General features: G+C 37.2%; 2 non-coding genes across 2 annotated transcripts; one reads left to right on the top strand and one right to left on the bottom strand.

Moving 5' to 3' along the window:
• Positions 1-72, top strand: Trnac-gca. The gene has a single exon. It is a non-coding gene; the product is annotated as a tRNA-Cys (tRNA).
• Positions 73-3230: 3158 nt separating this feature from the next.
• On the bottom strand, positions 3231-3302 carry Trnac-gca. Its single transcript has one exon. It is a non-coding gene; the product is annotated as a tRNA-Cys (tRNA).
• Positions 3303-24887: the final 21585 nt, after the last annotated feature.

Consider the following 24887-nt stretch of genomic DNA (forward strand, 5'->3'; position numbering starts at 1 on the left):
GGGGGTATAGCTCAGTGGTAGAGCATTCGACTGCAGATCGAGAGGTCCCCGGTTCAAGTCCGGGTGCCCCCTGTTTTTATTTTTGTATGTATGTATGCAAGACATTGAAACACGACACCTGTCAAACCGGAGATCACGAGTTCGCATCCCACCATTGCTGGGCGTCCTAATCACTTTACCACTTGATGGGAAATTTAATACCATTTGCATAGGAAATTTAAGCATCAACTTAAGGTTAACTATTATTAAACATATCATCTATATTAATTCACACTGTTGCAATCCTAGAATTGGTTTACTGCTGCCTTTCAATGTTCTCTTTCGTAAGCGAGTTCCTTCAGTTTCCTGATGCTCATATTTTGTCTTTTTATATTTCCTTCAGAAACCTTTCTTATTTCCTTCTGAACCTTATTCCTTGGCTTAATTATGTCAGACGACCAAGGACATCTATCATGCGTATAGGCTTACGGGTTAAGTTGTGGATTCAAGATGTAGGGAAATAATTTTTCACTTAGCACACTCTACCCTGAAAATTTATTGACGGCCATGGCTTAGCGCTTCGTTCAAAGTATGGTTCGACGCTTAGGACGTTTTCACTTGATATTGATATTGGTGTCAAAACCATGGCCGGTAATACATTCGCAGTGTGTGAGATACAAAGTTTTGTTTTCCTATGCATTTAGGTAAAGTGTAATGCGTTGCATGAAAAATGATTATATGATATTGAAACTGAAGCTATCCGCGGGCTGCATAGGTATCTTAAAAAAACCCGATATACACTGCTGCTGATAATAGTTTTTCATGGAAGGACTTTTCATCTACATCATCGGAAAATGGTTGTAAAATGAATGAGTTTTTTATAAAAAAATACGTCAAGGAGAGTTCTATTTTCGGAGTTATTTCGGTGTTGGTATCCCTTGTGGAAAATGGGAGATATCGATCGCTTCGTTGAGATCGAGTCTGGGCTAAATCTAAGTTGCAATGCATCGATCAGCCAATCCCAGTTGAAGAAAGGCTTGCGAGGAAGAGGTAGATTTCGTTCCCTGAATGAAACCATGAAATAAAATCGGGTCTCTTTCACTTTCCCTGAACCCTCGCTGTGTCTCGAAGGCTTCGGTTTAGTGCCAAAACGTTAAAAGCAAAAGCGGAATGAAATGTGATACAGTGGACCTTCTACTGCGGATGGCGAGGGTAGAAAAAAGATTGCTGGAGTATGGGAAACGAATGCCTTTTGGTAAAAAATGACCGAAGACATAAATGGAAGCAGAGGGGATGTATTGCTTAGGACGGGGTATGACCTTTTTTATTTTTTGGGATATTCATATCCAAGGTCTTGTATCCCTAAAGGTTCAAAACTTCGATGCGTAAACAGATGGGATGGTTTTGAAGGGGAAAGAGGGGCTGCTGGGGACCTGTTTCCATGGTGGGAAAGTGTGGAGTTGAATACGGAGGGAACTTTGCCGTAGGGGAAATGCTTGCCTCTCCATCCTTTCGTTCCTTCCGCATTTGAATACGATGGGAAAAGGTTCCAGGAACCCCGATCGTGTGAAAGGTATAAGATGGAATGCAACGGAGCTTTTCCAGGATTTATTTTTCATGCACCTACTTTAGCATGTCCAGCAAGATAACCTTTAGACATTCGCAGCATCAATTAAAAGAATCGTTCACTCATATCGGAAATCGTTATTCTTTGAAAGAATCCGTTGCATGGAAAAGGAAACATAATTTACGGAGAAAAAAAATCTTCCTCATTGAGCCATTCTCTTTCAAAGTCAACTTTATGCTTAGAGTTGTCGTAAGGCAACCTATCTAATGATCAACTAAGATATCGTATTAGTACCTGACAATGATTGTGGAACAATCGAAACATGTGTATTAAGCTGTTTCAATAAAATACATGGGCAATACGATACCTTAGTTGGTCATTTATATTCTCTTATAAGTTGTAAAGAAAATAGTCTAAAATAAAAGAAGATTAAAAAACACGCTCTTCCAAAAAAAGTATAAAATTCACACCGTTAAAAAACACAATTCACAAGTATAAGGCATGAGTGATGAGTAAGTTTGAGAAATGAGTTTATATGAATTATACAGGTGAATCTAGAGAATTTAAAATAGAAGAGTATATGTCAGTAAGGATAGACACGCAATATTTATGTATAAACCCGCACCCACGCTTTTTTATGCGACTGACGAATACCGTCTTTATCAATTTTTAACGCATTTTATTATGATTTAGGAATAAAATAGTTTTTCAAAGCATTCATTATTTAAATTTCATTCTTCTCTCAAGTACTGGGAGCTGCGTACAGTTATCCTTTGTCCGCATTCTCTGTTAAAACTTTTTTATGGTTCTTTATCTCCACAGCTTCTCTAAAATTGTCGTTTTGTGATATTTTACTCTTGCGAGAATTATAGGAGTCTTGGGTATAACTGGCAATATGTGCATTTTTACGAGAAACCATAATCACGCTAGTATATGTATCGTGAAAATACAGCTTTGAAGTCTTTGTTAGGTGACGACCCTAAATATCAGCCAACTTTCTTTCAAGTTTTCGTTCAAGTCAGGGGCGCAGTTACGAATTAAGGCTAGAGGGTTTTAGGTGCAACTAATACTGAGAAGTCTGGGGGGTTTAGAATACCCGCCAGGATAAGTGGGAGGTGCGGGGGCCCTCCCTAAGAAATATTTTATGATAAATGGTTCATATGGTAAATTTTACGACTTTACTGAGGGGTATTTTTATTCTGTACGTAATGTTAATCCAATTAAGTAAAATGGATTCAAGTTACAAATTTATCTGAGCCCTGGGGGGGGGGGGAGGGGGAGGTATCCCCCAAAACCCCGCCCTCGCTTCGCCACTGGTTGAAGTTATTTTAATATTGATTATTTTAAACCCCTGTAGATACTAGAATTTCGTTTTCGTCCTTTTTACTTGTTCATGTCCGTAGAAATTCGCTTATTTCTTCTTTTTATGATCGTTTATTTATTTTAACTCTTGTGCCTAGACTCAGCTTCTTAATACCATAAATAATCTGCATGATTGTAAAAAAAAACATTTTCTTTGTATTCACAGATGACGATGGAAATGTTGCTTGACGCTTGCTAAATGTTTTTTTTTTTTTTTCGTGTGATTGACGAGGACGGCCACCTGTGGCGGAATGCGAACCCTTGATCTTCGTCTTGAAAGGCGATGTGTCTTAATGACTTCCATGCATGCAAAAAGTGAGGCAGGGGGCACCCGGGTTTGAACCGGGGACCTCTCGATCTGCAGTCGAATGCTCTACCACTGAGCTATACCCCCAATGATGAGTTGAGTATTGAAAAAAGAGCGCGGCTCTACTGCTTCTTTTATTTTGTAGGCTTTCGCAGTGTGGCGAAGATTCAGCACAGTGATTGACGGGATTTACACCGCGTGTGTTGCGTGTGTAAACCTGTGTAGACGACAGTTGCACTGAAATTGCAGCTGACTTCTTCAGGTCACTTCAGAACAAATCACTTAAGTGACTTTGAGAAGCCAGCTGCAATTCCGGCGAGACAGTCGTCTACACAGGCGGGCATACGCGGTTTAAATCCCGTAAACTCCTGCGACGATTTATTTAAATTTTATTTACTACTTTTTATTGGTGAATTGTTTAATCAATGAAACCTGAGCTGCTAAAGAAATTCTTGCCAAACAAATTTAAACGTATACCGTTTAAAACTATTAGAGAAAATTAAAAGCTATTTTTCCATATAGTATTCTAGCTAGATCACATTTTAAAAAGCTCCAAATGTCTGATTATTTTATATTTTATTGTCTTCATAAGCAAGCAAGTGTGCAGAATTACAAGTAGATCAGGCTATGGGAAGTGGCGACGCCAATTTTGTTAAGTCGCTGCGAGGGCTATTTGGAAAGCATGATTTAAAAACCTACTTTTTTTATTTCAAGAAAATTATCACAAAATTAAAGGACGCGTTTTACAAATTCCATCGCTTTTATCTGTCATGATAAAAGAATTAAAATAAAGGAATATTGTTTTTGAGATGTAAATAAAAGCCTTTTTCAAGAAATTTCCGCAAGGCGTAATGGCACCAATATATTATCATCTCCTCAAACGCACCACTAAGATTGTATGCTTTCATGAAATCAGAGAGCCTTATCAAAAACGTCACATTAAAGTGTAGAGAGACTGAAGCCATAAAGGATCAGTTAGTTTTTAGGTTTTAATGGGTTTGCGAATGTAGAAATAACTTGCCGAATCTTGACGAAAAACGATCAATAAAAGTATAGATATTCCGTGAAACATAATCCGGTAAAAAGAGATGGCACAGGCAGTGATAATACAAGAGCTGTTAGGAAAGTTACCTCCGTTTGCACAATATGTGGAAAGTGGAGGGGGTAGTGCCGTCATTGTTGCGTCAGCAGTCACGGCAGGTCATTCGACGTACAGTCGTAGTACGAGTAGTCCACTAAGAGTGTGCTGTTATTCCATTGTTCACAGCTAAACAATATTATACAGCACCAACTTATTTGGAACTTTGTGCTGCGTATGACCCAAAGATTATGGAGTGAGGGAAGTGAATGAGTTGCTCTGGAATGGGTTTATACATACGAAGAAATAGCTTGAGTCTTAGCGGTTTGAGGTTGATGAAGGGTTCAAAGATGCAGTCTTCGAATGGATCAACGCACAGGGGGTAGATTTTTTTGCAGAAGGAATTTCCAAGTTAATTTATAGATATAATAAGTGCACCATGGAAATTCTATTGAAAACTAATGGATACTCGTAGTTTTGAGATGCATATAATAAATTTTGTAAGCATAATTTTGAATTTAATTTATAAAAAACAGAGATTAATTTCCGAGCAGCTCTCGTAATATTCCATCGATCAAAGAGACGAGCAGACGAAGCAAGATAAGAAAAAGTGCGTGAAAAATAAAGCCAATATTTCCGCCCGCTTTTAATGGTGGTGACGTCATCAGAATTGTATCAGAATAGAATCAGAATTAGAGTGTGCAATCTCTCATGTGTGCAATAACAAAAGAAATATGATACAATTATGTTGACAGGTATCCAAGTTACGGTGATGTAGCAATATAAATGTTGTTGATTGAATATGTTATTATCGTGAACGTGACTTTACTATTTCACAAGAAAATAAATGATAAGTAGAACATAAATTAAAACAAGTTCAGGTTCATTTGGAATTATATTATTTCAGTTTAGAATTATATTGTGGTTAGGAATCATTGAAAAGCTAAATTTTACTATAACACCATATATTCACGTACTATACATTCTGATCCCACTGAAACGCTGAAATATGAGCCGATCTTTTTCCGAAAAGATAGGTATAAGATTCCTTAATCCCCCTCTATCGATGAAGGATTAAAAAAATATGAGGCTGAACTTAGGCAGACAAATATCTCACTACATGCGCCTATTCTGTTTGTTTGGTTTTATAGTAAAACACATATTTAGAAGAAAGATCTGAGGTTCTCCCGGCGTATGATGTTGTTGAAGTTATTTCGGGTTTCCCACCGGATAAGGTTCTCCATCTCTGCCGACGTTTCGATGGTCGTGTCGTCCATCGTGTCGTGTAGCCCTGATGACGATGGACGACACGACCATCGAAACGTCGGCAGAGATGGTGGTAAACCCGAAATAACTTCAACAAAACATATTGAGAAGGTTTGCGAGGTTACATATACATGGTGATCTCTCAGTCATAATCATCCCTTTGGATATAACGACTATAATGGTTTTCTCTACTTATCTCTAGACATATCGCAGGTCAGTATCCTTTAAAAACCCATAAACAATTAGAGAAAACTCACTTCAGGTACTGATATCAAAGAGAAGTAGAATTTTTCTTTTCGTATTTGACCATTCTCTCGCTCTCCGCTTGCTGAACAACAAAGGAAATGTTCGGGAAAGGTTACAATTCAGAATGGAAATAATCCCTACTTTGACATCTGATTTTGGAAAAGGCTTCGAAGGAGATGAAGTTCTCTGGGAGATATAATTCTGTCCCTACTAATTCTTAATTGGGAAAAAAATGATTCCTTTCCTCTTATTGAAATTCTCATCGTGGAGGGAAATGACGAGGGCCATTTTTTATTATTTTTGCTTGGAATGATGCTATTACTTTAAGGGAAATTGTGTGCCGGAGGAGAATGAGAAATGAGTGGGACGTGGTTTTCCCGGGAGATTTAAAGGCAGAGCGATTTAGCTGAATATGAACTAAGGGGAGGGTTGATTGGGGGAAGTGAAAGTGATTCCCTTGGAGATTGGAAAAACGTGATATAAGTGAATCAATTTATCGATAGATGGGATGGGAATGGGTCTTCTGCAGTCGTCGGTAGAATTGTCAGCCCAAATGCTAGGGTCATCTCCAGGTTCGGGTCGGGACGGAATCGGGATATATCTTTCCTTAAAAGAAGCATGTACGACTGCTTTTACGCCGATCAGAGTCCCAATCCCGTATTACGATTCGATAAGGTAGGCAGTGTAACGCTAGCTATCGGGTGGAACGATCCCCGCGAATCCTATTGTGTCTCTGGATTGCCGTGGCTATTCTCATCGGTGATATTTGTAGGACGGTTGAATTTTATTCCTCTGAACTTTACCCTGTCGCTGCGAAATTTCTTCGCAAACGCCACCCTACCTTTCCACATACGTTTTGAGAAGTTCATGAATATTCTTCGTTCGAGAATGATTTGTAAATTCTCTTTATTCCTCTAAATTGTATTCTATCGAAGCGACATTTCTTAACAATCACCATCTTTCTACACATGTTTCGGAGAAATACATGGATTTTCTTCGTTTGAGAATGAGTTGTAAATTCTCAAAGAGGGAAGTCATGATCCGCTTAAATCTCTGGTTAGCATTCCTTGTTATAAAATGTTTTTTACTTTTAGGGTACGCAATCGATTTCCGGATATTGTTCATTTGTTTTGGAAATGAAAATAATTTCTAGTCCTCCATTATTGATATTCATGAAATATAATCATAACAAACTGAGATAAAAAAAAACATTAAACGCACAAAAATACAATTATAATGGCAAATTAGCCCTTCAAAGCTCTCCCTCGAGTTTAGTTTACAAGCTCCACCCTATATTGCCACAAAAGTTTCGAGAAATACAAGGGCCACTCCATAACTAATGAACCCAAACTTCCTGACACCACAAACTTCATTTAAGCCACTTCCAATTTCTACAGTGCAATGAATCTTTCTAACCCAGAGCTGCTTCCTGGAGAAATTAGATTTCAGGACTCTGATTTTTAAAATGTGAGAATTTTCTACTCAATCAATAATTGTGGCAGCTACAAATTTCGCCATTTAACTTTACAGTTCAAAAGAATACGTACTTGTAATCTTTCCTGTATATAGCTGAAAATCTTTACATTTTGGAGGTTAATTAGAAGCAACATTGGTTTATAAAGGGATAAAACATCCTTTAGAAACAACATGTCACTTTTCAACATAATCTCCGTCCTTTTCAATAGCCTTACGCCACTTTGGAACTAAGGCGTGTATTCCTGTTCGGTGAAACTCTGACTCGGCGTGCCGAACAATGGGGTCTACCACTATGTGCACGATCTTCAACACACCGTGACCGTTCTCACCAGATACTCGCTGTGCCCACTGACTAACTGTACAGAAATCGATATCATCATCTCAAAACACCCTCTTCAGCCTTTCCTGAATGTTTCCGACCGTCTCATCCTCAGAACAAAAGTACTGAAATACAGCGCGTTGCTTTTGACGGATATAAAGTTCATCCGCCATCTTAAAGAACTTGTGCTATCACGTCACGGTCTGTATTGCGTTCAAAAAATTTAATGGAAGCGGGAAGGATGCTTTTATGCACTCTATTAATTGTAAGTGCCTAGAGTAACAAATGTGGTGTCAGGAAATTTGTGTGATTAGTTTTGGATTGTCCCTTGCACATAAATTTTCTTCGTTTGAGGATTAGAGGTAAATTGTCGAAAAGGAATATTATGCTCTTGAACACCTTTCCTTGTTATATTTTGAGAGGTTGGATCTAGCCGTTTTATCGAGTAATTAATATTGTAAATAACTCAAAAATTAGGGCCCATTGAATTAGGGCGCTTGATCTAAAGAATCTATCTCTTAAAATTTCATTTTCTACCTTAATGCGTAGTTTGAACGTGATCTGTCGGTGGCACTTGGGTACCTTTTCTTTGCTATATCGGGAGAGAGGAAAGCTGACGGTGTAGGACGGGACAGTCTTGGAGAGATAATGCTAGAGGAGAAGGTTCTATAGGAAGGGATGTGACGGAAGAAAGGGAGGTCAGGAGACAAGCAGTGTAAGGAATCACGGCCGCCTGAAGGTCAAATTAGAGCCTAGGAGAAGGGCGCTGGCCTGGGATTGGGCCCCGAGGACTGACTAGCGTGGAAAGGAGGACGAAAGAAAAGAGGTCGGACAGAGTGCGTCTTGAAAGGGATGGCGGAGAAGGAAGCGAGATAAAAGTCGTGAAATGGTTTTTTCCTCCGTCTTCGCCATAACTGGGGAGCTTCTTTTCCTCTTCGAAGAGGTGCCTTCGGCTTGAGAAGAGCGTAAAAGAAGGAGGGATGACTTCCAAGCCATGATCCACAGGGCACTCACATTAACCCCCTGGGTTGCCTAAAAAAAAGGGGAGCAAAAAAATAAAGGCGGTACATCTCCTTTTTTTTTAAAGGAACCAGTTTTATATCTCTTCCTAGCGGGTGTAAGAGTCATTTGGCTTGGGAATTAAATTCATTCGCTTTCCGCGCATTGGTGCTTTTTTGGGAGAAATACATCTAATCACTAATTTAAAAAAGCACGATTGGACTTAAAGATTGTCATTTTATGCCAAACAATGTTTAGCTTAAGTATCGTGTACTGCAAACTCATATGGTGTAACAAACCTCGTGAAATAAACGTGATATCTGATATAAATAGCCATAATTGAAGCACGCTTGAAGTTATTTTCGAAGAATATAAGAATGTTTCGGGTAGCGCAAGGTAGTGCATATTGGACTCAACTTTTCAAAGCACTAGAGAAACCTCAATTGATGTGGTTGAAAATGTAATCGTTGGTCCCTTCTAGTGCCCATAATAATTACTACTTCCATAAATAGTGACAGGAAATAATATTCGGAACTCATATATCTCGCAGAAGTGGAAGACACGATAGAAGTTTGTATTACGTATTTTCCTTCCTTAAAACATGATTTGACTTGCCACAGGTCCTTGGCCTAAGCAAAGTTATTAAAAAGAATTCATACATGCAATTCATTGATGAATATCTTTACTTCTTGGTGTCATTTGTATTTATAATTCATGATTTATTAGTTCGAAAGATGATAGGTGCGTAATATGACCGCAGGTATACCTCTGAACTTCATATACGCTCATATAAGTTTCAGATACAATTTTTCACATTTTATTTTATTATTTCCACAGACTGAAATCGAAGACTGTTGCTTCCATTCAGTAATTCGAATGATATCTGTTGATATGACTATGACTCGGTTTATCGATGGAATTCAATGATTGAATGAAAACAAATAATTTTGAATACAATCGACGTATACGCTGATATTTAGACCAGTTATTGAGTGAAATGTGCCTATTTTACTGCCATTTAGCTTTGAGCACTTTTAAACAAAACTGAGGTTATGAGATCAAAGACGTGAATTTGAATCGGAAATCCACAATTAACAGCCAGAAAGAGATCCAAATTTTCATTTATGTCCCAAGTAGATAGCGAGGAAGCCATTACAAATTGGTTTTACGGATCGTTTTCCTTTTATGAGGAAAATACTTTGGCGAAGGCTTAATTAAAAAAATGAGGAATAATGGGAAGTTTTACAAGTGCCCTTTGAGCTTGATGAGGGAGCGAATTAATAAAAAATAAAAATCTTAAATTCTCAAGAGGACTAATGAGCTGAGATTTCCTTTAGCCTTTTATTTTTTAATTCCTTAAATATCCAGCTGAGAATTATCGACCACGCCAGAATTGAGGGTATCATTAGGCAATTAGACATGATTTTCCCAAAATATATTTGGCCCAAGTAGTGACAGATTATGCTAGGCTCTGGAAGGAATACGACTGAATAACATGGTTGATAATTATTGTCGGAAAAATAGCTTATCACCACTCACCATTTTATGTGCACCTGTAAAATGGCTACCTAACTTACGTTCTGTAATATCTGTTTGTAGTTTATTATTTTAATTTTTCCCTTTTAACACTTTTACTTTTTTTAAAGATAAGTACACTTCAAGTCACCTTTTATTTTTATAATATTCGGTCTGGGTTCAGTATTTCAGTTCCTCTGCGCAAATCATTACGGCTTTCTCTGTACGTACAGTAATTTAGCAACTTGATATTCATCTAAAAGGTCTGCACCAGGCTGCACTGAAAGAAATTTGTTCACTATGTCAATGAAAACACTAAACCCTGCTATTGCTATTATGTCGGATATTCCTTCTCAAAAAAGGTTTTATTGCCGTTAGCGCAGAATTATCCCCTAGAGTATTTCCCTGTGTGCATTACTTTTTATTACACAATTTTACAAGTTTTTTTTTACTTCACTTGGGGTTTATCCGTTCGATCAGAATTTTGCAATCGATAGTTGGACCACTTTCCAATTACGCAGAATTATAATTTTTTTGGATAAGTCAGACAACTGAGAGACAAACCAATGATCTTACACATTAACCATGATCGGAAAAGTATCTTGAGTTATAGTCAGAAATAAAAATATGTAAATATGGAGATTAGTTCCAATAATAGTCGCCAAATCCAATAAGGCGCTAAATTCATTTCAGGATTAATGAATTCTCTTCAAAACACAAATATAATTCACGCCGTCACCCAGATGTTACGGTGAGCGACTCTTAAGCGGTAGGGCTGGGTTCGAGGGTATCGTCTACTCGTTTCTTCCTTCAATTTTTGTTTAATATCTTTAACGGAAGTCTGCGATTCATCATTGCTTTTATCATTTGTACTGAAAATTATATTTTGCTGCGTAGAATTTTTTGTCTTTGCTCAACCTTCTTCCCCCCGCTACCTTCAATTAACTCTCCAAAGAAATATTCGTTCACTCCCTAACGTTCCATTTGACGCTACTTCGACGGTCCAAACGCACTACTTCGCGGCTTGAACAACACTTTGCTCACTCACCGATGAACTCTTCACAGCAAAAATATAGCTATAATTGCAACATAAAAACTTATGAAACAACGTTCTTTCTCAAGGGCTAAAAAAGATTTTTTTACTTAGTCTTTTAAGATCTCTGAATAAATTTCTTCATTTACAGTGAAACATTTGAGCGGGCAAAGCAATAACTTATAAAGAAATTTTGAGAATATTTAATAATATATATGGAGAATAATAAAAATGAATGCGTCCAATGCTTTTCGTACTATATGAAGCAATTATTCAAACCTCTTTTCAGGCTCACAGTAGAATTATTTTCTTCGTATAAAATCCAAAGATTCTAACGTGATTGATTGGAATTTTTTATGCTGAAATAAATACTTGCAAGCTTCCACGATAATATATAATATAATCTTGGAAAATTGCATGAATTTATTTCAATACGTTCTTTCTTTTTATTTCATGATACAAAATTGATTTATAAAAGTTTTTAAACATGTTTTCATTATTTTTCGTCTATCCTCCGTATTAAACCTTACTGCGAAAGAGCTCTCATATTAGCTCATCGTTTCCAAAGACTGCAATTTTTCAAGCTGCCGTTATAGGCCTGAAGCGTAAATCATCATCTTGTGGTCCGGCCGCTTGCTTATGGAGGAATGAAGAGCCTTGCGTAAAATGCTAACGTCTCATCCGTCTTTCCTCTTGCTTATTTTTTATATCATTTCTTCCTAATTCCTGTTCTTAAATTTTGTTTTCCTTTTTCCCCTATCGCTGGAAAACCGACGCCTTTCTGCTTAATTAACTCCAAAAAACCCTTCCACCAGCAAGTGTAGCATAACGTCCTCAACTTTACACCACGAGATGCCGCTGGGTTGACGGTCTTATTTTCCAACTCCCTCCCTCTCTTCTTTTCCGGAGCCGCGTTTCTGAAGTCTCCATTCGCCCTTAGTCTTCCGAGAAAGGAAGCACCTCCTCATCTCGGCTCTTAATTAAGATCTTTATGCGTGATTCCGTACCGGTTTCATTTATTTTTACATTTTTACGTCTGCCGTAAACTTCCTTCCTAGCAGTAAGTGCGAAACCGCCTTCAGTAGGGCCTTGCCCAGTGAACGTCTTAATTTGTTTTCACCGACCATTATTCATCATAATATTGGCAATGAAATCACCGCTTCCTGTATTTTTTTAATGCTACGAGCGTGCTGCGCCCGCTCCCAGCGGGCTTCCCCCGCTCTTTGCAATACAGGTCCACAGAGGGATAGGCGCGTTTCTAATTTTAAAATGTAGAAAAAAAAGGCGGGGTCTTATGTACAAATTTAATTGGAATGTTCAATTACAAATTGAGGTCAGAGGACAGCATTGGAAGTAATTACACTATCCTCTCTTAAACGCACATGATGACTCATACTTACGTATCAACAGGAGACTTAAATGTGGAATCAGCCGCATTTTGATATAAGTTATTTAACGAATGCGAGATATTGTTGTAACTGAACAAATGTATCAGTTTGTGCGCCGTTAACGTCAGGAATATTTTCCGTTTTTTTTAAATCATTTAAAAACCAATTTTAGGAAATAATAGAAATATTAAGGAAGTAAGATATGCCGTTGCATGTTCTCTGATAAATTCTGTGCATTTTGGTACCTCATTTGTAGACTTTGGTTGCGTATAAGTTAAGAAAAAGGTATCTATACAGTAGAAATAATATAGAAGATGGGATGGTTTGGTACAGGCTAACTACATATTTTCGTAAGAGCTACACTTTTTTAGATGCCGAATATTATATCGGATTTAATGAATTCTCCCCGGTCTTCAGCCAAGTTGATTCTTCCGTTTAAGCCGACCTTTCGAGAGAAGAATTGTCTCTCATCTTCAAGGCTGTGTTAGTATTTTAAAGTCCAATTTCTCACTTTTGCGTGAGAGATTGTACTTTCAAAGAGTAACACGGCCTTGAAGATGAGAGACAGGTCGTCTCTCGAAACTTCGGCTTATACGACAAAATCAACCTGGCTGAGAACCCGAAAAGAATTCATCAATAATATTCACCAGGAGAAATTAAAATCGTTTATTACATCGGAATTTTTCCAGAGTAGACTAAATAATAATTGCTCATTATGTGATCAAAGGATTATCAAGGATGAAAATCCCACTTTTGATTAGCATTCAAATGCAGTACCAAAAACTTTTTAATGCTTTTTTGAGCCCATTGCGCAGTTACTGCTTAAAATCTGCAAATAAATATAGCGTTTTTTCAGCATCCTTGAATATCGACTTTTGACGTAGGTCAAATATTTCAGTGATCTACGAAAAATTTTCTTAAAGCCGTTCTATTTTCCAAACATCCATAATCAATTCAGTAAATTTCTTGTTTTTAAATTTTGAGCTAGATTATTACTTTTTGGTGGATGAGTCATTAAAATGAACAAAAAACGCTCATTAGTTCTTTTTAATTAAATTGAGAATCGAATCACAAATATGACGCTATTACATTTCACGTGCGCTTTTGTATTTTTCCTTGCATTTCTAGAGTTAAATTCTATCGTTGCTCTTTTTCAGTCACCTGGGTGAAGGTATTCGAGCATTTTTTCGGTTTTAAAGCACAAGTACATTAGTTTCCTTATACTCGGATATTGCCAATGGAATCAGTTTAGCGGTGAAGGTTAATTATAAGGAGATTAATAATAAATGTACGAGATATAAACGCAATCTTCGTTATCAAATGAGTTTAATGCCCCTAATTTAATTAGCGAGGAAATAGAATAGCTCGTTTCCAAAATGAAGGTGGTCTGATAGGTTTGACCGCTTGAGCCCTCACAAAAAATTCCACTCGAAGTCTTTGTAAGGGCTCTGTGGGGCTCGTAGGAAAAGAAGACGGGTCTCTCCTATCATCGCGATCAGTATGTGGCGGCTCTTTTCCCCTATACAGTCAGCAAATTTTCCTCGATGACCAAACAGCCTTTGAAATCCAGTTCAAAGGAAATTCTGTATGTACCTACCCCTCCATATGCCATGGGTCAGGTAAACACGTAGCAGAGATCGCCCGATATCGGCTGCCTTGCCTCTGAGTTCCTGTGATGCTTCCGTGCGATGGGAATCCGAGTTTGATTGATTTACATAGTATCGAGTGATAAGGTGTTCAAGGTTAGGAAAATTCAAGTTTATCGTGTGATATTTTTGCGATAGTTTTCGTTTCCCATAGTTATGACTGCGAAGAGGTCATCGAGATGTGTTGGCAACGTGAAATTCCGCTCCTAATATTTTTTCCGTTAAAAATGTTTGCAGTATTTATATATCCCTTGGATATCGAAACGCTTTTTTGGTGTTGTGTATTTAAAAAAAATGTACCTGTATATAGAGGGAACTTCTGCTATAAAAAAATAAATCCTTCTACATACATGCTACAAGTTTGTTTAAAAGAGAAGTTCCTGCTGCATGGAAACAAGATTTTAACTGTCTTATTTTTTATGCACGTTTTCTAATTCGTTTTGTTTAAGCATCTATGATATTTATTCACAATACTGTCTATATTTTATTAATTTTCCACAACAAGACACATAATTAGCACCAAATTTAGCTTGCGTTTGTAGCACTGAAAATTAATCACATTCCAGAATGGTCTCACTATTTACCTACATCCTGGTAACTATTATTATTATTTTTTTCCTTTTCTTGTCCTAGTAACACCACATTTCTGTTGGTAAAGGAGAAGAGCATTATCTTCCCTTAAAAGATTGCAATAACTAAAAGATTTGTTAAAACTTTTCAATTGAATGGAAAATATTTTAATTTAATTCTTCTTATCATAAAGATAGTGATAATAGGTTCATGATATTTTCAGTGGAAGAAAGGGGATCAACTTGTGATCCTCGTGGCATTGATGAGTACACTAGATTACGTACGGAAGTTGATTTGCTTATAGCACCATAACTTCTGTAGTTCCTCACGCAGTTAACACTTTCTCCAGAAGCTATTGAAGTGTGGTTTGCAGATTACCTTCATTATACCGAGCTACCGAACCGTGTCTGATTTCATGGGTAAGATACAGTTTCCATTGTGTTGGTATTGATCTTATTCCAGCGTCTCTCTCCGTTTTGCCACTTCAATTTTAATGGTTAACGGATGTATCTCATTCAAAAATGGGCGTTTGTATTGGTAATTTCGTTGCTAAGGGTTGCCTACTGCCAGCATTTCATATGCATAGTAAGATAATGCAACTCTCTAACAGGGTGACCAAAATTAACTATCGCTAACGAAACCAAAATAAAACCCCTGCGCAGTTATATTGCGATTTTTAAGTGTTCAATTTACCTTGTGTTCATCGAAAAATGGTTATGTTGCATTTACAATAGTTTAAATTCGTTGACTCTCTGTAATGAAAAATTTCGTATCAATATGATTCGTTTTTAATCATTAAAGTTCTATCATGTTTTCTCATATTCATTGTTTTTTGCGAGTATTTTGTCCTGTACAGCCAAACCTACTTTTCGTTATCTTAGTCTGCTGTTTAGGCATTGAAAGTATAATTTTATTCCTATCGATTCAGTTTATTTATATATTCATACCCAACTAGGAATGCAAATCCGGGATGACCTTATTTTTTGTACGGCTTATGATCATATCTAATGTAGAAACAAAATTATATTTAATAATATTTTTAAATATCAAGTTTAGGAAAAAACAGCATCCCTCAGCAGAAAATAAAACTATTCCAAAACTTATTCTGTAATTCTCTGTAGTATGCATCAGATAAAGCTAGAAAATTATGACTTTCACACCTTCTTTAATGATAATTAAAGCTGCAGGACATTCGTTCACGGTGTGAAGCATCTTAATGGTATCCATAAGACTAGTAATGCTGGATGAAAATAAGATAAAATTACACAAAGCATTGCGTTCCTTAGAAGAAGCTCGTGGATTACGGATACGTTACTCTTCTGACGAATATGCACCTAAGATAAAATTCGCAGCAAGAAAATCATATGTTTTAGCCGGAATGATTTAGGAAAATGATGCCAAATGATTTTTTTATGGCTAATTTAATTCCTTGATGTGAAAAACTTTGTAACCGTGTGCGTGAATGCGAACATAGTTGTTAGTTTCATGCAGCGCTTCTGACAAATGCTGATTTCCTGTGTTTTCTCATCTTTTCCGTGTAGATAGTAGCAGCGAGGGGGGTTTTGGAGGACAAACCCCCCCCCCCTCAACGAGCTCAGTGAAATTATTAAGTTCAATCAATTATACTTAATTGGAGTAATATTACATATAGAATAGTGTAAGGATTAATAAAATATCTCACAGAAATCCGTAAAACTCACTATTTTGAACCATTTTTATAAGTCCGCAATTTATTAATCTCGCACCTTCCACTCACCCTCGAGGGTATTCCATAACCCCAGACACGGCCGGTATTAATTGCACCCAAATCCTCCCCCCCAGCCTTAATTCCTAGCTGTGCCCCTGGATAGTATTTGTATTGAAAACATTTTTCCTTAAAAATCGTGAGGCGATAACGTTGGCACAACATGTGAATCGACTTTATGGATAGCTTGGCTATTTCCTTCCGATTACTTCTTAATATAAGTTTTTACGACTCTCACCATGTTGTCTTCCCTCGTTCATGCTTTATTAATACAGCAGAGACTTGACGGCTTCGTCATCAATGGACTTCACATTTGGAAAAATCTCCTTCTCTTTGACCTCTGTTATGATACTTGGGGGAGTGTGACAGCTTAGTAAATAGAGAGATAGGCTATTGCTCGAAGGATCCCTGGTCCGATTCGCTTAGCATGAAGTCTCAGAGTGACTTGTGGCTCCGAGCCAAAGTTTTATAAAGCTGTTCACCGCTTTCTATTCCATATTGACTGCATTTGATTAATCCCGCAGCATTCTATCAATTTATTTTAGCTCAGGGATTAAGTATTTCTTCGTCGATCTGATTTTCGCATATTCAAAGTGCGGCCTGACGAATACAACGTCATAATTCTCCTTCACCTTCTCATTCGAGAATCTTCCCACAGCACGCTGTACGAATTCAATCTTCATTAGTGATCTGCAAAAAGTATTTCATATACGAATTTCCCACAATAGGCTTGAAGTTTTCGTTACTCACGGAAATTTTCCTTTGTCTCACGTCTAGTTTTCTGCGCTGTGTTCATGGCTTGGTGCTCCTTCTGCATTTATTGGCGCTTATGCGATTATTGGTGTCTGATATTTTGTGGGACCTATTCATGATGGAAACAAATTGTATCACTGGGGATTTATATCGCATCAAAATTATTAACAGGCAAAATAATTAAAATTATATAGGGACAAAAGAGAAATATTAGGAATTAGTAGGCTTGACACGTCATTACGATGAGTTGGAAATGATTATACGCGAAAGAACCTAATGGCTGAAATGATTATTTTCTGCGCTGCAATACGGTTCAGCGTTAAATTTCACGCAAGTACTGTGAAATTTGCTTTAATGAATTTCGTTCGAGTCAAATGACTGTGAATTTCATCCTAAATTAAACTCCATTTGTCACTCTCATTAAATATGCATATGAATATTAAGTTAATGAATTAGGGAAAAATGGGAATGAATCAGTTTATAAGCAATGTTTTTGGTATCAGCACTCGGCAATGTGAAATTACTTTAATATAAAATTATCAGTAACTGTCGGTAATATAAAATTATTTTCTCTACATAAATATATTCATTATAAATTTTTTCTCATGATAAATTTTCTATAGAAATTTTTTGTGCTGCTCTCCAGTGATGAGAATTAATATCATGCACATGAATGTAACGTTTTGGCATTTATTTTGACAATTTATGAACTTTTTTTCTTTCAAAATGTTTTCCTAGAGCAGGATGGGGTATTTTGTCATTGCATGGATGGCTAGCTCGTTTCTCTTTAGAAGAACTTTCTTCGGCGGATAAATTTATGCCCTTGGAACGCGGGTATCCTTGAATACGGCATTCTCCTTCAGAAGGCCACGCGTAAGCTCGTAATACCCGAATTCCGTCACGTTTTTAATCTAATTCGTTGACTTCCTCTTCACGCCTGGCCCATCATTTTACTCCATCGCGCGATGATACAATCCTTTTTGAAGTTCCCATGCATAAATTAAACGCTGTGATAACCTTTTCTCATATGGTACGAGTTGTTTTATCGACCTTCTTGTTTGCGTCTTGCATCATAATTGAGCATACATTTCCGTTGTACTTTCAAAAATAATTTTTCCTCTCCGTCTGGCCAATTATTCTCTAGCATTTTCGTCGTTTGCAATTTTGAGAAATATCCAAAATGCTTGAAGCACGTAAGAAAGCAAAAGAAAAACTGTAAGTAGTTGCAGATTCTGTCCACCGTATGAAATTCCTACGTCAAGGTCTGTGAAGTGAAAGATTTTATGATCAGCAACTCCTTCTCTCTTTCTATCCTTTCTTTGATATCAGGCACAGAAAGTCAGGGGCATATGTACCCCGTAAATCGGAATTGATGAAAAAATACAGACGAAATTAAAGAGATTTTATGACATTTTATTACAATGCGTTTTTAAAAGGCTTGAGTTCGAAGTGGGGACGTGGTGGCCAAGTGGCTATCCTACTACCCATTCATTTCTGAAGATATTTTTCACGCCGCTGCTGCTAAGGTAAGAAAAGGATAACAGATGGAATTCGTTTTTTTGCTCGTAAGATTGAAGTGGGTTAAGTTTAGGGAATTAATGCTCAAAACTTGAATCAAACCATACTAGTAAACAAGTAGGTCCTCAGTGGTAACGTCATGGTGAAATCAGCTGGGACGGAACGTATTTTCCTTGACTTTTTTAAGAAGTGAAATATTACTTCGAGTGTTTTGTTTATCACTCGCTTATTTACATTTTATTACAAAATTTTTGTTTTGGTTACGAATGTATATAATAGAAATTTTGAGGCAGCAAAATTGATAAAAGTGTTATTTGAACATTATGTCTTTTCCTAAAGCCGTTCCGGCACAATGACACCACTGGTTTTCAGTGAAAATATTAACGAGAGTACCAATCACCTTTTGCGCATGTGACAAAGACAGAAACGGTATAACCCTTGATCACGTGATCCCTGATTGGTTTCTGATAGGCTGATTCCGGCGATAGCGTTTGCTTTCTGGTTGTTTATTCCGATTGCGTTGTTTATCTACATTTAATTTAATAACCACGGCGTAGGAGAAGGCTCAGATTATCGATGAAATATTTTTTTTGCTATTTCATTTTTAAAAGATTTATTATTTTCCTGATATGATAATGCATTTTCGTTTAACATAATTCCGAAGTCAAGGGATTCAATATTGACCTCAGATTTTGCTATATTTAGCGCTACTTTAATTTTGAATAATTTCAACCGATTTAGCCATGATATGATCTAATGAGAGTTCGACAATTGAAAAAAAAGGTACACATCATTCTTGTAACAGATGATGGCTCCTTGAGCCGAAATGCGTCGTGCACATGAAATAATCGTGGAAAAGTGCAGCTACCTTTTCATTTCAATACCTTAATTTGCTTTGATGTTCTTGAGTTTATGCCCATGCATGGAATAAAAAATGAGTCACGGGGATCGGGTTGGTGTGGCGGCTAGAGTGTTGACTTCCCACCCCGTGGGCTCGGGTTCAAATATCGGCGGCGACAGAGATTTTTCAGAGACCGCCCGATCCCTGCTTGAATGCCGTGTGGAGGACATTTCAAGCGCAATACTGCGTCCGTCGGATGGGATGTCAAGCCGTGGTCCCCTTGGCGCCTTCGTAAAGAGCAGGCTAATGCCGACGCCGGGTTTTACTCCACCCTTCCTTACCTACCCTTCCCTCATGGGGCCATGACCTAAGCTACCCTTCCCTCATGACCTAAGCTGTCGGTCGCCTCCTCCAAAGACCATACCATACCACAATCAATCACGACATAAAATAACTCACCGTTTTTAAATGGCATCATCTCAAATCGAAAAAGGAACATATAGATCCCACCTGCTTGAATAAGGGTTTTCTTGGGTTTTCATCCGTGTGAGAGTGTCCATTTTCTCCAATGTTTGGAGGTCCCACACGTTCCTAGTCATCAGGGAATGATGATTGCACTATGACCTCTATGTACACGTAGTTCATGGCATCAGGATCATTCGCTGATGATAAAGGAACATGTCGGACCTCGAAAGGTTGGAGGAAATGGACAGTCTCACCCGGCTGCAAACCCCAGAAAACCTTATTCAGTCTATTTGTCTGGATAGCACCAGATTGATCATCCTGATTGTTCTAGCACTAACACTAAACAGTTCAATTGACTGCAGAGTAATGTTCACGAACATTACAAAATTGAACATCGTGTCCTTACTCGTCGATCGATAATCCTGACTGTTCTACTACTAACACAAAACAGTTCAATGGACTGCAGGGTAATGTTCACGAATGTTACAAAATTAGACTTTGCGTCCTTACTCGTAGATCAATAACCCTGATTGTTCTAGTACTAACACAAAACAGTTCAATATATTGCAGGGCATTGTTCACGAATATTGAAAAATTAGACATCGCGTCCTTACTCGTGGATAGATCATCCTGATTGTTCTAGAACTATTACAAAACAGTTCAATATATTGCAGGGTAATGTTCAAGAATATTACGAAATTAGACATCGTGTCCTTACTCGTACATCGATCATCCTGATTGTTCTAGAATTATTACAAAACAGTTCAATGGACTGCAGGGTAATATTCACGAATGTTACAAATTTAGGCAGCGAGTTCTTACTCGTAGATCGATCATTCAGAATGTTCTAGTACTAAAACAAAACAGTTCAATGGACTTCAGGGTAATGTTCACGAAATTTACAAAATTAGACATCGCGTCCTTACTCGTAGATGGATCATCGTGACTGCTCTTGTACAAACACAAAAAAGTTCAAGGGCCTGCAGGGTAATATACACGAATATTACAAAATTAGACATCGCGTCCTTACTCGTAGATCGATCATCCTGATTGTTCTAGTACTAATATAGAACAGTTCAATATACTGCAGGGTAATGTTCAAGAATATTACGAAGTTGGACATCGCGTCCTTACTCGTAGAAATCCTCGGCCTTGTGCAAGGTCGAATACCGTGTATGGTTCAGGCTATAGGTAGGGGAAGGACTTTTTCTGACTTTTACGAGTAGGCAAGGGGTTAAAGGGAAAACGGACCGTAGGGACGTGCTGTGGGGTAGAGGGCGTGGAGTGCGAGTGTCAGCGGCACTTAATTATACAGCAGAAGAAGTGAGAAGGGCATCCACCCCTGTGCGATGTCATAAAAGGACCAATCAACGGTTTTATAAAAAGGTGCGCGAGGAGGGTCGCTCCGGCAGTAAATCTGCCCTTTTATGCCCCCCCCCCCTCGCATTCTTCCTCAGTCTCTACTGATCCATCTGCTCCTTATTCCCGCTTCCAGAACCTTTCTTTCCCCTTTCTTCCTCTTTGAAATTCTCGCTTTCCGTGCCCCGAGGACTTTCTCTTCCAAGAGGAATGCGTGCCGCGAATAAGAGAAGCGTTGCTGTATTTTTTTTCACGCTTTGTCTTAACCCTTTCTAACCCAAAGCTGGTTCGGGGGAAATTAAATTTCAATACTTATGTGAAAAATTTCTACTCAATCATATCTATTGTGGCAGCTACATATTTAGGTATTCCACTTCACATCACAAAAAGGCACGCAGTTTAAATATTTCCCGAATAGAGCATAAATGGTATACATTTTTGATGTAGCGAAGAAGCAACGTAGGGTTATCATGGGTTAACTTACTTCGTCTTTTTGTTTTATGAAAGGAATATTGTAATTGATTTTCTACCCATATAACTTGTTGGATTGGCTTGAAATTTTTCATATTTGCTTGCTTCTGATGACAATATAATATTAAATAATCATGCTTATGATTTTTTTTCAGTCGTGCACTTATTAATTAACTAAATTTCCTAATGCATATTAGTTTAAAATTTTCTCAATAAATGGTATTAGAGATGAGAAATTTAGCATAAGTTATTGTTGAAGAAATTACTATATTTATCCCTGTATTAATATTTATTGCCTATGAAATGAAACCGAAGCATTTCATTCATTTTGTTGCATGCTTTTTTTTATCCTGCTTCGTCTCATTGTCTATTTTATCTATAGAATCTTGTAATTGATTCTTATCCCACTTCCAATTGTCGAAATTGGCTCGCAAGTTTATGCACTTGCTTTCTTCCAATGGCTATGTAATATTAAATAATTACTTATTCGACATTATGTTCGATTGTACCATAATTAATTAGCTAAGTTACCATATGGTTAAATAGTGTAACAATTTCTCAATAGATGGCATTATTTATAAATTTTTGGGCTGAAAAAAGTGGAAAATAAAAATAAAATAAGACTTCCTTTTTAAGGAACTCTTTTTTTTCCAAAAATAGTATATCATACACTAAGAATTGAAAAATAAGCTTATCATCTCTCGGAGAAGAAAGCGTGGGTGCCAGTCCTAACTCACCTATTTCGCTCTTTCACATTAATTACTAATAAACCTAATCAGCTCCAACCATTTATTCAGTTAGATGAAAATCTATTTTTTTACTTCTTAGAGCATTTTATGCTGTTTTTGGAAAAAGCATACTTTTGAAAATCTTATTTATTTTAATTTTTTTCCTTTTAGGATTTTAACGCTTTGGGACAAGATTTACTATCACGAGAATAAGGTAAGTGCTATGGAGGAAGGCGTGAGAAATGATTCTTCAAGTGACAAAAAGTTTAACTCCTTAGCTCGTTTCCCCCCAAGATTCCTTGAGGCGAAATATAATTGGGCCGCACTTCTCAGGACGGGAGAAAATGTAAATCATGAGAGGAAAGACACCGTAGAAAGAGTTGGAAAGCATTAAGTCAAGTGTTAATGTGATCATAATAAGCATTGAGGATTAGCGCAAACGGAAACGAATTTAATAAGTAGCATAGCTTGACCTACGTATATTTTAAATAATCTTGAAAACCCTCAATAACTTTAGTTGTTGTTTAGACGGGGAAAAAAGAACACAGAAGTTCACAACTTTTGTACGTCAAATATAAAGTGGAAAATAAAGAAAGAAACATTACAAACTGTAATTAGTGGTAAGAAAAATAATCCAATCGCTGCATAATGATTACATCAAGAAAGTACACAATAGATTTTCTTGAATTAAATATGTAATAAATTATGGACCAACTGCCTATATTTATGCCACTTCCATGAGATTACATGCTTACATTCCATTGCACGAAGTCGTTTTTCAGGCTAAGGTGGTGGCTAGAGTTTTTGGTATTCCATCTTGTGATTCCGGGTTCGATTCTCAGCGTTATCAGAGATATTGCAGAGACTGTGATGAGGAATATATTTGTTGAAAATCGTTGAAAATTTGTGTGGGGCAAATACAAATTCGAGTGTGAAAATAACCAATATGCTCAATATCCAAGTATTTCGTTTCTAGACACCAAATATGTAATTAATGTGAAGAAAAATATGGGCGTATCCCGTCATAATTAAAATAGTAATAAAACCTTGGTTGTCCGTAATTTTAAACTGGTAATTATCATTCGCGTTTTGGGACAATTTTTCGTATTCCAAAGCTATTTCAAAGAAAAAATAAAGAGGACCCACTGAAAAAAGGATGGGAAAACACAAGTTCTTCCAAATATCCAAGTCATTGGCTAGATACTCACCATGGTGTGAATTTGGAAAAAAAACGACGAAATTTTCAAATAAATTAGTAAGCTGAATCAGAGGAAAAATAAAAGGCAGGTTGTATCTTGAAAAGACATGATGAAAGGATCGTAATGTAAGAGTTTAAAGTAAAGACTGGAGAAGGGTCTGATCTGGAGAAGGGTCTGATCGCTTTACGCTGAGGAAACATGGACACTATGGAAAAAGGATGGGAAAACACAAGTTCTTCCAAATATGCAAGTCATTGGCATGATACTCACCATGGTATGAATTTGCAAAAAAACAACGAAATTTTCAAATAAATTAGTAAACTGAATCAGAGGAAAAATAAAAGGCAGGTTGTATCTTGAAAAGACATGATGAAAGGATCGTAATGTAAGAGTTTAAAGTAAAGACTGGAGAAGGGTCTGATCTGGAGAAGGGTCTGATCGCTTTACGCTGAGGAAACATGGACACTATGGAAAAAGGATGGGAAAACACAAGTTCTTCCAAATATGCAAGTCATTGGCTTGATACTCACCATGGTATGAATTTGGAAAAAAACAATGACAACATTTTTAAATAAATTAGTAAGCTGAATCAGAGGAAAAATAAAAGGCAGGTTATATCTTGAAAAGACGATGAAAGTATCGTAATGTAAGAGTTTAAAGTAAAGACTGGAGAAGGGTCTGATCTGGAGAAGGGTCTGATCGCTTTACGCTGAGGAAACATGGACACTATGGAAAAAGGATGGGAAAACACAAGTTCTTCCAAATATGCAAGTCATTGGCTAGATACTCACCATGGTGTGAATTTGTAAAAAAACAATGACTACATTTTTAAATAAATTAGTAAGCTGAATCAGAGGAAAAATAAAAGGCAGGTTATATCTTGAAAAGACGATGAAAGTATCGTAATGTAAGAGTTTAAAGTAAAGACTGGAGAAGGGTCTGATCTGGAGAAGGGTCTGATCGCTTTACGTTGAGGAAACATGGACACTATGGAAAAAGGATGGGAAAACACAAGTTCTTCCAGATGTGGGCATTGAGAAGGTGAAGTGGACGGAGAG

The sequence above is a fragment of the Ischnura elegans genome, chromosome 11 (assembly GCF_921293095.1).
Source record: "Ischnura elegans chromosome 11, ioIscEleg1.1, whole genome shotgun sequence".
NCBI classification, from domain to species: Eukaryota; Metazoa; Arthropoda; class Insecta; order Odonata; family Coenagrionidae; genus Ischnura; species Ischnura elegans.